This window comes from Fukomys damarensis, unplaced genomic scaffold (assembly GCF_012274545.1).
Source record: "Fukomys damarensis isolate Sample0158 unplaced genomic scaffold, DMR_v1.0_HiC HiC_scaffold_5, whole genome shotgun sequence".
Classification (NCBI taxonomy): domain Eukaryota; kingdom Metazoa; phylum Chordata; class Mammalia; order Rodentia; family Bathyergidae; genus Fukomys; species Fukomys damarensis.
Window position 1 is genome coordinate 25,080,812 of NW_022900917.1, and position 16,113 is coordinate 25,096,924.

General features: G+C 33.3%; 1 long non-coding RNA gene across 3 annotated transcripts in view; it reads left to right on the forward strand.

Annotated features, from left to right (window-relative positions):
- The window catches only part of LOC104849208, a 34,094-nt gene extending 19,249 nt beyond the window's left edge, over window positions 1–14,845 (forward strand). For all 3 annotated transcript variants that reach the window (XR_004515816.1, XR_004515815.1, XR_776673.2), the window contains one exon: window positions 14,529–14,845. This is a non-coding gene — a long non-coding RNA (uncharacterized LOC104849208). The remainder of the gene's footprint in view (window positions 1–14,528) is intronic.
- The last annotated feature ends 1,268 nt before the right edge of the window (window positions 14,846–16,113 follow it).

The window sequence follows — 16,113 nt, forward strand, 5'->3', positions numbered from 1 at the left end:
TTACAGATCATTTTGCAGACCCGTACTTTTGTGGATGCTATTTTGAGTGGAAGGAACTGTGCTCTTCCTTCAGCTGCTCTTGCTTTAAAAATGTCTACAGTGGTTGTTTTCCTAGGCCTATATTTTTGAGACATTCAGTTATCACTATCCTTATGTTATTTTAGTGTAACAAATTATGTAGTTATTAGACTGTTAAGTTCTTTTAAGCTGTTGCCTTGCACTTCAGTTATTTAAAGTAAATATAGGTGTAATATACAAAAGTATCCTTTTCCAGGTGAGAGTTTGACATCCGTATAAAACTGAAAATTTTGGTAGGTATGTTAGTAAATAAAAGCACAAGGTTATCTCCTCTCAAATAATGTGCAATCATCTCTCAACTCTTCTCTCGAAAAGCATCCACTCCTCAATAAAATCCCCGTTTTCTTTGAGAATGACCTGATCTGCAATAAACTTTACTCACATCTCTGTAATGTCACCTATTAAAATGTCTAGTTTATTAAAATATGTAATAGTGTGTTTCATTGCAATTTGTTTCTAACTACTCATGTGACTGAAACTTTGAGCTTTGCAAAAAGACACTATCATTCAGCAATGAAACGTGGTTCTTAACACATTGTAAAGTTCAAGATAGGCTCGATATATTACTGAGTGGATAAAATTTAAGAAAAATTAATATATTTTCCAATATATTTTGTATATATTTGATACTTTTGGTTATACTACCTGCAAATTATTGAGTGAAGAATTTTTAAGTGTTCAATAAAAATTATTGACTTTTGTCTATTTCTTATTAGTCTTCAAATTCTGATATTTTAAAATTATCTATATATTTATCTATCATCTATTATCTATTTATCTTTCTTACAGTACTAGGAATTGAAACTGATGCCTTTGCACTGAGCTACATCCCCAGCCCTTTTCTTTCTTTCTTTCTTTTTCTTTCTCTTTCTTTCTTTCCTTCCTTCCTTCCTTCCTTCCTTCCTTCCTTCCTTCCTTCCTTCCTTCCTTCCTTTCTTTCTTTCTTTCTTTCTTTTTCTTTCTCTCTCTTCTCTTTATTGTTCATTGGTACATTTTAGGTATACAGTACAGTTACGTTCATCATTGGGATCTTGTACCTTTACATGACTTACATTGGTTCTTATTTTTCCCCATTCTCCAGTCCTCCCTTCAACCCTCCACCCTTCCCTGTTTACAAAGAAATTGTTTCCATGTTTTTCCTTTTCATATATTTTTTCTTTTCCCTTTTTGCCTTTCCGCTACCCCTTCCACTTCCTCACTCCTTTGGAACTTTTCTATTACACAATATCAACTATGCATTTTGATCCTGATTTCCACTTTTAGTTTTTCATGTCAGAGAAACTATTCAGTATTTACAAATGCGACATATTAATTTTATTTAAGAGTATGTCCTCAACATGCATCCACTTAGCTATAAATATCTCTAGTTTCTTGTTCCTTATGGCTGAATAGCATTCCATTTTACTAAAAAAAAAAAAAAAAAAAAAAAAAAAAAAAAAAAAAAAAAAAAAAAAAAAAAAAATAAAAAATTTTTTTATCCAGTCTCCAGTTGATGGCCAATTGGGCTGTATTCAAATTTTAGCTATTACAAACTGGGCACTGTAAACATGAGTGAGCATATGTCACTGTAGTCTGATTCTTTTAATTCTTTGGAAAGATACTCAGCAGAGGAATAGCTGGGTCAAAAGGACTGCTAATCCTAGTTGTTTGAGGTATCTCCATACTGATTTCCACAGTGGTTGCACAGTCTGCACTCCCACCAACAATGAACAAAGGTTCCCATCTCTCTCCAACCCTGCCAGCATTTGTTATTGGTTGATTCCTTGATAGCAGCCATTCTTCCTGCTGTGAGGTGAGGTGGAATCTCAGTGTTGTTTACATCTGCACCAGTGGTGTCGAACATTTCTTCATATGTTTATTTGCTGCTTTTACTTCTTTGTCTGAGAAATGTCTGTTCATTTCAGGTGCCCTTATTTTAATTTGGTCTCTATGTTTTTGGGGGGAGTCAGTCTGATGTTTTTGAGTTCTTTATATATTCTAGAGAGTAGACCTTTGTCTGAGAAACCGCTGGTAAAACTTTTTTCCCACATTGTGGGTTGTCTCTTAGCTCTTTTGGTGGTTTCTTTTGCAGTGCAAAAGCTTTTTTAAAAGATACGATCCCAGTTGTTGATTCTTTGTGCTAGTTCAGTTCCCATGCTACTGAGAATTTGTTCATAAAGTCTTTTTCTATGCCAATAACTTCAAGAGTTCTACTTAACTTATCTTCCAGCAAGTTTAGTGTTTCTGTTTTAATATTTATGTCTTCAATCCACTTGTATTTTAGTTTAGTTCATGGTGAAAGATACAGGTCTAGTTTTAATCTCTGACAAATTGAAATCTTTGTTTCTTTCTTTCTTCCTTCCTTCATTTCTTTCTTTTTCTGTCTTTCTTCCTTCATTTCTTCCTTTCTTTCTTCTTTCTATCTTTTTTTGTTGTTGTTTCATTTTTGAGAGAGTCTTGTTAGAATTGCCCAGGTGGGACTCCAACTTGTGGTCTTCCTGCTAAATGTTGGGATTACAGACATGTGCCATCACACCAGACCTGACATTCATTCTTTCAGTGCATGCACATTTTCATTTTCTATGTCTTTTGAAAGATTTGTTCTCAGTTCTTTCATAGATTTGGCATATGCTTCCTTATCTCAAAGTGTATTTTATCTGATAGTGATACTGATTTTTATATGATTTGAGTTTCCATTGCGTACTTTTCCCATGTGTTTATTTTTCTCAGATTTTTCTCATTTACTTTGTATTCAAAGTAGTTCTCACATATAGTTAGAATTTAATTTTTTAGCCACTCTGTAATTTTCTGTCTTTTAATTCAAGGGTTTATTCTTTTTACAATTAATATAATTAATCATGAAGTTAATTTTGTTTGCCATTTTGCTATTTGTTTTCTATTACCCCATTCCTTTGTCCCACAGTGCTAACTTATTTTATAATAATTAATTTACTTTCTCTTCTACTGGTCTTTTAGATATAGCTCTGTGATGTAAAGTTAAATTTATGAAAAGATGCCTCATTCTTAAAGTGTGAATGTAAATGTCTTTCCTATGCTTGAAACTGCTCAAATTCTCCGCTCAAAGCATTCTGTTGATAGTAAACATCATTTCCCCATTTGCTCACGGACACTTCTTTCACTCAAGCTTAAAATTATGTTTTTTCCCCCAAAACCTGCATGGTTATGAACATGTAAGCTCATCTACTGAGACTCCAAAGTTGTGTGTGAGTGCACTGCTGTTAAGTGGAGACAGAAGGGAGGTCCCAAGAGAGATAACTACTATACTCCAATCATAAACACTTTATAGAACCCATGAGTTAATGTTTGGAATGAAACAATTGTCAAGCAACTGAATAAAAGTGATTTTCGTTGGCTGAGTGTGCCAGTCAGGAAATAAATCCATGTCCTGACCACAGTAAGCATCAGCTGGGGGTAGACTTGTTGAGTATCTTTCAAGGGCACTGAGCTGGTGATGGTTCAGTGCATGCAAACCATAGGAAAATAGTTCCTAGTAGAGATCAGGGAAACCCGTGTGCAAGCACAGATTGGTGGACACACTGTCTGTAAGAAAGTGACAGACAGGAACGGTTGTACGTATAAAACTTGAGTGTGTATTGTTGCTTTTACCCTTTTATTGTTTTCAGATGACATTTAGGCTATTGAAGATTATATTAAGCTAAGTGGTATATGGTGAAATTTATTTGTTTGGTTTCTATTTTTTTTACTATATGTTTGTAAAACTTAATAAATATACTCATGGGATTTGGTACACATCCATATCACATCTGATCCTTCCTACTTCTCCTTCCCCACCTCTCATCTCCCATTTTCAGTTTTCCTTCCCCTTCTTCAGATCCTTATTTAGTTTTGTTCTCGAGGTCATGTTATTAAGTATAAAATAAACTCATTCTTTGTGGTGGATTAATTAATAGTCAATTTGAGTGGGAGTACCCAGCTGAGCTGAGTCAGTGTGGTTCTGGGCATGGAAGACCCTCCTGAGGATTGTTGTCAGAATGGCATAAAAGGAGAACAGGAAGGGAAGGTTGCATACTGCTGATTTTCCTAAAGAAGTTGCTTTTTGGTGATTTTGCATCAAAGGAGCATTCACTGCTGTTTTCCTTTAGGAGAGCTTCAATTCTTGTTCATCTTAGACACTGTCTTCTGACTCCAGTGCAGATCCCTCAGCCTTCTGGCATAGATCCTTCACCGCCCTGGTGCAGACTTCTAGCTTCCACCACTGGTTCTTGGACCCTCCCAGTGTAGATACTTGGTATGGACTTTGACAGGACATTGCCCTGGGCTCCAAGCCCTTGACTGAATCCTTCAGGTCAAGAGTTTGCAGACAGATATTTGCAGTTTTCTACATCTGACCCTAGTAAATATTGACCAGTACAATCATCCATTTTGTTAAATAGTTGTTCTAGTGATTAAGAGAGTACAATGTCTCCTGAAAGCATTGTGGTTACATTTTACCATTTGGCATTAAAGATATTTCCATTCATTTTTCTCCAAAAATTGTGCTTCTGTTCTAAGTATTTTGACTCATCTGTTTTATGAATACCATAAGACATTTTTATCATTGTTCTTCAATTGTTCTTTAAAAGCAAGTTTATTGAATTATACCTTGCATATATTAAAATTACCATCAGTCTTTTAAAGATGTTAAAGATAAAGGAAAAAATCTGTCTTTTTTCTTTCCTTCTGCTAATCTCAAGAACTTCCCAAGGTTTCTTTTTTTTTTCTTTTTCTTATTCTTTCTTTTTTTTTTCCCTTTGGAGTGGGTATTGAACCCAGAATTTTTGCACTGAGCAACATCCCTGGTTTTCTTTGTTATTTACTTAGTACTAATTTGATAAATTGCCCATGCTGAGCTCAGATCTGTGATTCTCCTGCCTCTGCTGCTTCGAGTGCCGAGATTATAGACATGAGTCTTCACTTCTATATCTTTGAATATTTTTTGTAATGCAAGTCTGCACTGACAAAATCTCTCTACTTCTACTTGTATAAAATTTTTAGATTGCACTCACTTAGAAGAATACTTTCACACTGAATATAGAATTCTAGTTTTAGTTTTAAAAATTAACTTGCAAATGTAACTCTACTCTTCTCCTGTCTTGCTTTCCATGAGAAATGAACCCTCATTTATTTCATCTTGAATGTGAATCTCATTGTAATGCATCTTTCTCTTCTGGCTATTTTAAAGCTTTTCTTTGGTATGAAGAATTTGAGTAATGCTTTATGTTTTGCTTTCAATTTATCCTGTTTGGGCTTGACTGAGCTTCTGCAAAGAGAATTTGTGTTACTACTTTTGATCAAATTGGAACATATCTCCCCAATATTTATTCAAATATACTTTTCTATACCAATTAATATGTATATTAGTTGCCCTAATAGTATCATGTGCCCTCACTACCCTTACACCTAACTAATATTGCTGTTTTCTTACAATAAATACCATTTGTCTTTTAAAATAGTGTTTACAGAATTTTCTAACTGTCACTATTAATATATGAGCTTATTGATTTTAAAGCATTGTATTTTCTTTAAGACATTTTTGTTTGTTTGAGACAGGGTCTCTCTGTTTAGCCCAGGCTGGCCTTGAACTCACAGCCATTTTCCAGCCTCCAGTGCAGATCCCTCAGCCTTTGGGCACACACCACCCTGGTGCAGACTTTCGAGTTTCCACCACTGGCTCTTGGGCTCCAGAGTGCTGAACTTACGGGCATGCAACACCATGCCCTCGGGAAATCATTTTTAATCTTCTAGTACTTGACAAACAGCTTTGAATGAATAAATATAGATTTTGAAATTGAATTTCTGACTCTGACAACTCTACTTTTAGAATGAAATGTTCACCCACTTTTTCCACTATAGAAACACAGATTAAAACAACACTGTGACTTCCATCTTACTACAACAAGGATACCTATCATCAAAAACTCAAAAAACAACAAAGACTGCTGAGTAAGGGGAAAAGTCTCCACTTCACATAGTTAGTGGGAAGGAAACTAGTAAAACCACCTTGAAAATAAGTATGAAGAGTCCTCCAAAAGCTAAGAATAAATATTCTATTCAATCCACTGTTACCTCTTCCTTAAAGAGCTAAAGACATCATATTCAATGATATATGCATACCTATATTTATAGCAGTACAGCTCACAATAGCTAAATCTTGCAAAGATGCTATATTTTCATCCACAAAGAATAGATAAAATATATGCCATTAAAAAAGGATAAATTTGAGTAATTTATATGAAAATGGATATAACTTGAGACCATAACATCAAGTGAAATAAATTAAACACAGTAGGCTAAGTATCATGAAGTTCCTCTTATAGAAGAAAGCCAAAATATGAATAATACAAAGTGCAAAATAAAAGAAAGATGATAGGAAACAGGAAGGAAAACTTTGTGGAGATGGAAAGAGGTACTGAGGAAGGGAGGAAATGAGGAGAGGGGAGAAAAGTAAAGTATTATGATACATGAATGTATTTAATATGTATCACAAGCATATACTAATGAAAAAGAGGCCAGTAGAAATTCAAAATATTTTACTACACAATGAATTCAGAAAATGAATATCAAATTCTCCTGAAGGTATAAACAAATGAAAGCGGCAATTTCACATACTGCTTTCCAAACTATATAGAAAAGAAGCTCAAAGAAGAGCTTTTTCCTCAAAGAAGCCTGTCAATAATGAGTATGTTTTTCCTCAAACTAATCAGATTAGCCACAGTGATGTATGGTTTACGATCTCGTGTCAGATCAGCTCTCTGTATGCTTAAAAGGTTTACGGAAACTATAGTCATCTGTTGCCCACCGGTCACGGCCCTCAGAATCCACTACCTGGAATCTGTTCCAAGTGATACATTTGACATTAACCTCAAGGTGCACTGAAGTGCCTGTCCAAGGTCTGCCACCATGAGTAAGTGCAACGTTAGGGGGTGAAGATAGGTAGGGAGTCAACCTGGGAAATACACTTCTTACTTCTCATCTTTGATTCCTTAGTTGTCCCGGTGACAGCAGGAGAGATTTCCTTTAAAAAGGAATCATAGCTTGTGAAGTGCTCTATCTTAGCACCAGGCTTAAATTTCTCTATATTTATCCATGACAACTAATTCAATATTTATCCTATCAGTCTGCATTTATTCTGTAAATCAACACTATTAGTTTCTAGTGTTACAAATATCGAAACTGTTTTTTTTGTTCATGAATCATACCTCTTTGAGGGAGGCACAGGCATAAGGAAGCCTGTTAATCTGACACACTTGAAACATATGAGTAAATTTAAAATTACATTTATAAATCAAGAATGAGGCTAAAATGCTGAAAGATCTGTTTTGTTTGTCATATAGAAGCTACCATGGGGTGCTATACTAAATATTCTAAGAAAACTCATTGTATTTCAGCTGAAAGAAATGGAAATTCAGATTGTATTGATAAATTGAAAGTTATTCTACCAGGTAGTTTGAGATTTCCTATATCCTTATATATTGTTTCTTTTTATTATATCAGTACAAGAGAATCTATATGAGAAGTATGATAACATATGGATATTTTCCTTTACAGCACTTATTTCTCACCAATTTTGTTGTTTACTTGCTTATTTTGTCTTCTTACTGCCTACCAGAATATAAATACCAAGATATAAGCACAATTCAATATTCATTTATTAACATATTCCCTACATGCCAGGATTTTTGTATGGTTACAAATTATGAATAAATAAAATTATTAGCACTAATTGATTTATTTTTTTAAAAAATAATGATTTTATAAATTCTCATTAGGATTTTACCTATGGCATATTCATTCCTGTAAAATGTTTTCAGTCAATTGGAATACTGAAATTAAGTTCAATGACGATATTGTACTGAAATTTGTTCTGGTTTGGAAAGGGAAACACAAGATGCAGGAAATGTAGAAGTAACTAAATTTGCTCTGCAAAATGTAAAACTTGATTTAGTTTTCTTCATGAATCTCAGTTTTTATTCTTATTGTGTGTACATTGCCTATATCTTTTCTAATCATATATTAATCCATAAATCCCTAAGATTCAATTTGCTAAATTGCTGTTACAGTGTATTTATCATACTTAACAGGGTATAACTGGAAAGATACAAATTCACATATAGGTGATGCTACAAATGAATGCATGTAATCTATATTTTACATTATCTATTTATATTTAAAAGTAAATTTTTAAAGCATCAATGAATGCTCTAATGGCACTCATTTAGAATCTAGTACTTGGGGCTAATATGAAGAAAGAATCTGAGTCAAACTAACTTTACTCAAATATTTGAAAAAAGATAATACCAAAATATATTAATATGCAATATAATTAATACCTTAACATTACATTATATAGTAACATATATTAGTTATGTTAATATATAATATGATAGTAATATATATTCTTTCATGTTTCTGAGGGCACAGAAGAATAAATCCAATAAATACAATTTCCTTGAATTCTAGGCATTTTTCACATTCATTTAAATATCCAAGGAATCTTTTTTAGAAATAATGAGTTAAACTACTAAATAATCAAAATAAGAATAGGTTGTGTTTGAAGCCAGCATGATCATCTAGTAATCATCTTACATTTGTAATCATTTGACGGTCTTTTGTTCATGCTTTAGTGCTGAGGCTGGCCTTGAACTCATTATATATTCCAAGCTTTCATGACCTCTTTCAGTTTATTCAGTCTGTAAAATTGTATTTGAAATCTCTATTATGCATTGTAAAACAACTATGGTAAGCAATAAATATTACCTATATATAAAATAATAATGAAAATAACAACCATAGACTAATGGTTAAGCCATTGACCAAAAGACCAAAGGTCACAAGACAACAGTAGCCAAAAGATCAACAGCAGTGTGATAGACTGACAGAGTCTGTTTTGTTTTGGACCTGCAAGGCATTACAAGACAAAAATCATCTATGGAATAATTATGGCTGTCTTGCAAAAATTAAGAGAAGATTGTTGATTGCTTATGAATATATTGCTTACAAAAGATAAAATTTGGTTGCAAGTGACTGGACTCAATTTTCTAAATTCATCTGACTATGCATATTTCAGTCAAGAGGTAGCATAGGTGCTCATGAAGTATCATATCTTAGAACTAGAAACTCTGAGATGAAAGGTTCCATATCTCATTACTAATCCCGGGTGTCATTTTGTCTTCAGCTAAGTCATAAATAATATATTTCTCCCTTAGAGAAACTAATGACCAAATTCCTGAAGTAAAATATAGCTGGCATCATAAATCAGTTACATGAGTATACTGTAGTCATTACTACAAAATCTGAGCACATTGATCCTACTCAAATCACAATTTCCTTGCCATTTAGTTTGATGCAGCATCACAAAGAAAATATGTAACTATTTCTTGGCATAATTTTAGGTGTAGTATTGTACTATGCTGCCACAAGTTTTTCTTTTGTCAACAGTAGCAAATAATTCAAGTAAAATTCAATTCTGACTCCAAATCCAAAATGTAAAAAAATATATAAAGTGCATTTTTTCAGGGGTGATAAAATACTCTCCACTTGACATATTCATAACTGATCATGTGCAAAAATGATGTATGATTATATTATGAATGTATTAATATGATCAGATTTAAATGATAATTTTTTTCTGTACTGGAGATTAAACTCAGGACCTTGCACTTGTGAGGTAGGCAGTGGTACCACTAAGCTAAATCCCCTGCCCAAAATGCATTTTAAGGATATATTAGAATGTGTATAACCACATTTCATGACCATTAACATTTAGACTCAAAATTATTCTATTCAGAAATGAAAATTTTAGGCTTCAGCGAAAGCAATACATTGCATTTGTGTGTATTCATCCCTTCCAAGTGTTTCATGTCTCAATTATGTGAATAAATAAAAGGGGGAAAGGTATTTGTATATGATAGATAAAGACATGTGTCTCATATTATCGATCTCACTTGTGTCTAGACTAGAAGTTAGGAAAACTTACTGCATGAAACCTTTCATATTAACTCTGAAAGAGTTTGTAGTGCAGCATTCCATAAGATCTGAGTATATACAGAGAACATAAAATACTATGCTCAACTTCTTGTAGGAAAATTAACTTCAGGTTTGAAGCATAGCTCATGAAATATCTTGGAGATGTGAATTTTCTCTCTATGGAGACTTCATCCTTATTTTGCTACATTAGTGCACCCCACCACCACCACCACAAGATTCGGATTGAATAGCTTAAACAAAGGTCTCATTTTTCTTATCAACTTCAGGTAATAAATAGAAAAGATCTTGTTGTTTAATTTACTTAATCCCTAAAACATCTGCCTTCTATAAGAAAACTATAGTTAATAGCTTTGATAACTCTTTATTAAATAATTTCTTATGAAAGTATATATAACATTTCAAAATCATGTGAAATAGGAATCCATAAAGTTGGTCTGCCTGAAGAGACTTATCCATCCAATCCCGGCTCCATAAAATAATTCCCACTTCCTAAATTATTTCCTATTTCAATATAGCTGGGTGATCACCTAGGTACTAAAGTTGATAGGTGCCATAAAATGCATGAATAGATTTATTAGTGTACTAAATTTGGCACAACTCAAAGCAATTCAGAATCCAACTGAATTGTTCCAGCCATTTTGTCAAGCCATTTAAAGAAAGCTGCTAGTGCCGAGGAAGTTTCACCAGGGGGTACAATGTCAGTTCACTGGGCAGAAAGATCCTGCGTTGCTTCTTAATGAGAAAAGAAGCTACAATTTCCTTACAGCTGTTAAATGCTGAACATAAATGTCTTTGAGAATGGTAGTCTCACAGATTTTGTATAACTTCTAACAATTTTGCTTGAACACAAAGTTTGCTTATGAGGGAACAGCAAAGGCAAGAAATACTCTCTTCTCGCTTTGCAGAAGTATTACATGTCTGTTGACATTCAGCAAACTTGCCAATGAGGGTTTTACCCTTATCATTCTTGACAAGGAGGGTTGTGTATTTTTAGCAATTTAGAAGTCATTTAGCTTAATTGAACAACTTTCGCGTTCCTTAGCATTTTACATATAATGATTTAAAGTAAAATGTTAGTTCCCAGAGAATTTCACTGTAAGTTAAATTAGTGACTTGATTATATGTGATCTATTCTGTACTGGAATCTCACTGCCATGACCAAATGACATCAATATGGGAGAGAATATGCTAGAATGCGTACTAGTTATTTTCCTCAGAAGCAACACTAGGTACCATTTACCTCACAAAAACTTTGAGGAGGTCTGCAAAATTTGGAGCAGGTGAGAACACATTGAAAAGAGAACCCTCTAGGGGGCTAACTCACAACCATGTCTCCTAATATTTCCTAATTATTTGGGGGATTGAGTGGAGACTTTAGCAGCCTATTAACTTTAATTTGGAGAGATGATATCTGGGGAGAAAATGCTTCTTTATTTAAACCAGTTGAAATGAGTGTTTTAAAATAATAGATAATTTCAGAAAAAAATCATTTGAAGGGACAGAATAACTTTGAACAAGCCAGTAACGTGAAATACCTTTAAAATGATGCTACCGATAGATTATGTCCACAGAAAAGGTTTTGAGACAAGATTATTCTACTGGTAAGTTAATTTAAATGTTCAAGATCATATATTTGCTTTTTTGTGAATACAAAATGTAAAAAAATTAGAGCTTCTAAGCTTCTTTTATCAAACAAAACTGTAGTACAAAAAGTTAAAGTTAGAATAAAGAAAGGTTTATAAATCAGTCTTTCCAGAAAATGAGTGTATGTTTGCTTTTCTAAATGAAATGGTTAGCCCAAAATCAATCTCTTTCTCTTTCTTTCCTTTCTCTTTTTCTTCCTTGCTTTCTCTTTCTCTTGGTCTCTCTCTCTCTCTCTCTCTCTCTCTCTCTCTCTCTCTCTCTCAAATCAAAAGCCTCTCTCTCTTCAGTGCCCAATAGGATCGATGCCAGTAATTCAGTTTATTTATCCCCAAGGACCATCCATATAGTCTGACATTATTAGGATGTACATACAAACTACAACTGGGGGGCTAGGGTTTAGCTCAGTGGTGCCACCTCCTGGCTCGAAAGCGCAAGGTCCCAAGTTCTATTCCTAGTACCAAAAATTAAAAAAAAAAGATTCACAAACAGTGATTGAGTTTTTAGTATATTTCAACAAGAATTTAATCAAATTCAGCACTGATGTTTTTAGCCTTTTATTTTAAATACTATTTAATTGTTCAAAGGGGGAATAGTTTCAATAAAGGTAACATTTGCTTAAATGTTACACAATATTTTTTAAAATCTAGCCAATTATGTCAAATGAATTGACTGAGATATCTTAATCATTATGAAGAGAAAAAGAATTAGAAAAATCTTTAAATAATATAATTGTTTACTAAAAATCCCAAGAAACTAATGCAATCTCATAAATTAAATATATTAGTAGCATAGCCTATTACAAATCCCTATAAAATGGTACAAAATTTTAAAATAGTACCCTTAATAATCTCTCGGGAAACATAATGCAAAGACTTTATCAAAGTAGCAGTATAAACAATAAAAAACCAAAGGTGAAACTAAAATTAAATGCACTGGTTTATATATAAAATACATTTTAATAAATATATACTAAAATATGAAATAAAATCTTTCTCAGTTGGAAGATTAATAGTACAATGGGCAAATATCCCACATTAAAACTTATAAATTCATTATTTTTAACCAAAATCTACAAAATAAAATCTTTAAACATTGGAGAGTCTATTTTTTAATCTATATGGGAAAATGCATAGAAAAAATTGATGTATATTTTAATCAAATAGCAATGTTTTAAAATATCACAAAATCATCTAACGATAACACATATAAAGCATCTACAGTTGAGAAACAGTGATTTCATATTATATATAATACTGTGAAGAGATGAATTATTTTTGGTTTATAAAAGTTTTGTCAAAGAGAGGAAAGAAATCAATAGACTTAAAGTTACAACCTAAATTGTTTAAGCAACATAAAATACAAATGGGAAGGATTTAAATGAATAATATGCATTATGCATTGTCTGTTTTTCCAAGCAAAGTCATGAGGTATGGTAGATCATTTTGAGGTATTCACAAAAAACTAAAACCAAAGTTAGTTTCTTGGTTTTAAAAGGATAGAAAACATTTATTTTTTTTGCTTCAAGTAATTTTGTCTAATGTCAAATATTTATTGTATTATTTTCCAAAGTCCACTTTACTTTTTAATGGGAATTATTGTCTATCAATTTTACAAGGAATATATAAAAACAAACATTTGATTCAATCTTAAACACCAATGAGAAAACTCCCATTCCCAAGATTAAAGGGAAGAGAGGAATCTAGAAATTTCAAATCTTCCTTTCATTCTCTATTTTGGAATCCTATGAAAGTTTTGTTGTTAAATATGAGGTGTGATCCCAAAATGCTGATACTTAAATTTTAATTTAAATATGCAGGAAACTGGATGGACCTTGAAGCCACAATGTTAAGTGAAATAAATCAGACATATAAGTTTAAATATCGCAGGCTTTCTCTTACATGAGAAATTCAAATTATAAACAAAGAGCAAACTAAAAGATAGATAATAGGAGGTAGGAAGGTAGGTCTTTCTCAAATGAGAAGTGTTAGGTATGAATATCAACTCCTCACAAGGAAGTTAAACATTATGTACTATAAAAATATACTAGTAAAAATTATAAATGTACAGTATCACAGAAAAATATCCATTGCTACTGATCCCACTCAAGATACCTCCTCACTTCAAACGCAGTTGTCCCACCACTTGGGCCACGTTCTGAAACAGTTGTGGAAATTCTTTTGTGTCTTTAGTTGCTCCAAGGTGGCCACCTGGATATTGTGAATTGGTTCGAAGTGTTTACCTTTCATTGTCATTTTGACTTTGAGAAAGTGTCAAAGTCACACGGTTCCAAATCTGTGAATAAGGAAGACAAAGATTTTTGAGTCCACTTCTTTGCTGGGCAGCACTCACCGTATGTCTGATCGCACCTTGTAAAGGCGTGAACGGAGGCTTCTAGAACAGCGTCAGTAAATGGCAAGAGTGATGGGGTTAGTGTGTTCATTGTGAAGAATATTTGGGGGGGATTAAGAGCAGTGAGTTTTTTCCACTGGGGTATTTTTTTTTTCAAATTTAGGCACATACTGTATACTTTGTTTCCACACATAACTGAAGCTTTTACCCCAGGTTTTTGTCCATTTTTCACTGCAGGCCTCCATAGTACAGAAGTGGCCCAGGAGTTGCCAGGTAATGGCTGCCCCTGCCCAGTGTTGTGTTGAGGAAGAAGTCAGGTGATCTTCCTGTGGCTGCCACTCTCTCACTGGCCAAGCTTCTCCCTAACTATGTCCATTGCACAGAAAACCTTATGACCATGTGTGATAGTTAACTTGCTCTGTGAACTTGAGTAAAGAACGCGCAATTGAATTGGCTCAAATTAATTTTAGGTGTAGAAGACTCACCCTAGGGAGGTTTGCTGCCAGAATGGTATAAAAGGGAAACAAATGAAGGCTTGCTTCTGTTTCCTCGGGGAGCTCCAGTCTTTGCCTTGGACTCCTTTCCTGGCTTCGGCACAGACTCTTCAGCCTCTGGATGCAGACCCTTCGGCCTCCTAATATGGACTTACGTGGGACACTCCAGTGGGCTCCAGGCCTTCGACTAGATCCTTTGGATCCCCCTCAGGCAGAAGACCTTTTGCATTCTGCCACATCTGACTCTGTGGGTGGCCACTGTAAGCTAATGTTATAAATTCTTATATATTTCTATACTTTGCATTAAACCATTTTAATAAAAATATTATAACAGTGTCCAATACTTATGGGGTAATGATAGGGAAAGATTTAGAGGGTCATCTTTAGTCCTTTTTTTTTCCCTCTGAAGCCCATAGAAGTAGAGTAAGAGCTCTTACTGTGATAAAAAGAAAATTCCATTATTCACACTGGTGCTTTCTGCTAAATTACATGATGATAAATAAAAGCCAGTTATCATAAGACAAATATGGCCATTGTATAATCAAGAGGAAACTATTTCAGATAAAAACCTATAGTAAAATTCAGGCTCTGCAAGAGCTGAATTTCACTACTGTCCACTTACCAGAAAGAAATTATTTTAGAGACTATTATTCATTACTTTATCATATATTCACTAGCTTAACAATATTTAATGGGTTAGCAATTTCAGACACGATGCTAGACATTTCAGGTGAAAAGATGAATATGTTCTGATCCTTCAGGGACTAAAAACCTAATCAATAAAATAGAGTTCCGCAGATTGGGGAACACTAGACTTCTTGGCCTGGGATTCCATTTCTAGCTTTGTAAACTTGAAAAAAAATTATTGGCTTTAATATTGTTACTTGTAATACTCAGGTTAATAGCTACCATCTAAATTTATAAATTTTTGTGTCAAAGCCAAGCAACAGATAGGAAAGAAAATTCTGAATAACTGGAGCTTCTTTTGTAAAGGGTGTTATAATTTATGAAGGTATTTTATTTTACATAATTCATTTAATGTATAAATTCTGATGATTAATATTATTTTACCTTCTTATGTGTGCTTTTTTTTTTTTGAAAATTCAGTATCCACAATAACAAAATATCAGGAATGAGTCATCTTTCCAACCTTTGTAAGATTCATCTAAAGCTTATCTCAAAAATATGTCAGCCTGAAATTAAACAGCATTCAATTAAATATGTTTAGACCTCTGAAACTAATAACCTACTTTATTTACTTAGAAAAACTCATATCTCTTTCCTTTTAATTTAAAATCACTAATACTAGTTTCTTTTCTTCTGTTGTCCTTCAGAAATCTTCCTCATTGACAGAGCCTTTTTCCTTTTATTTTCATTTTAACACACTCAAGCTATAAAAGTTAAGGGAGGACAGGAAACGGGATAAAAAATGATCAAGATATGTTATATACATGTCCAGAAATAAATTTACTACTATGTATCATAAATATACACCAATTTAAAAAAAATAAAGAAGTGTATCTAAGAAAAATGATGAAATGAGATGAAAGCTAAGTATTTT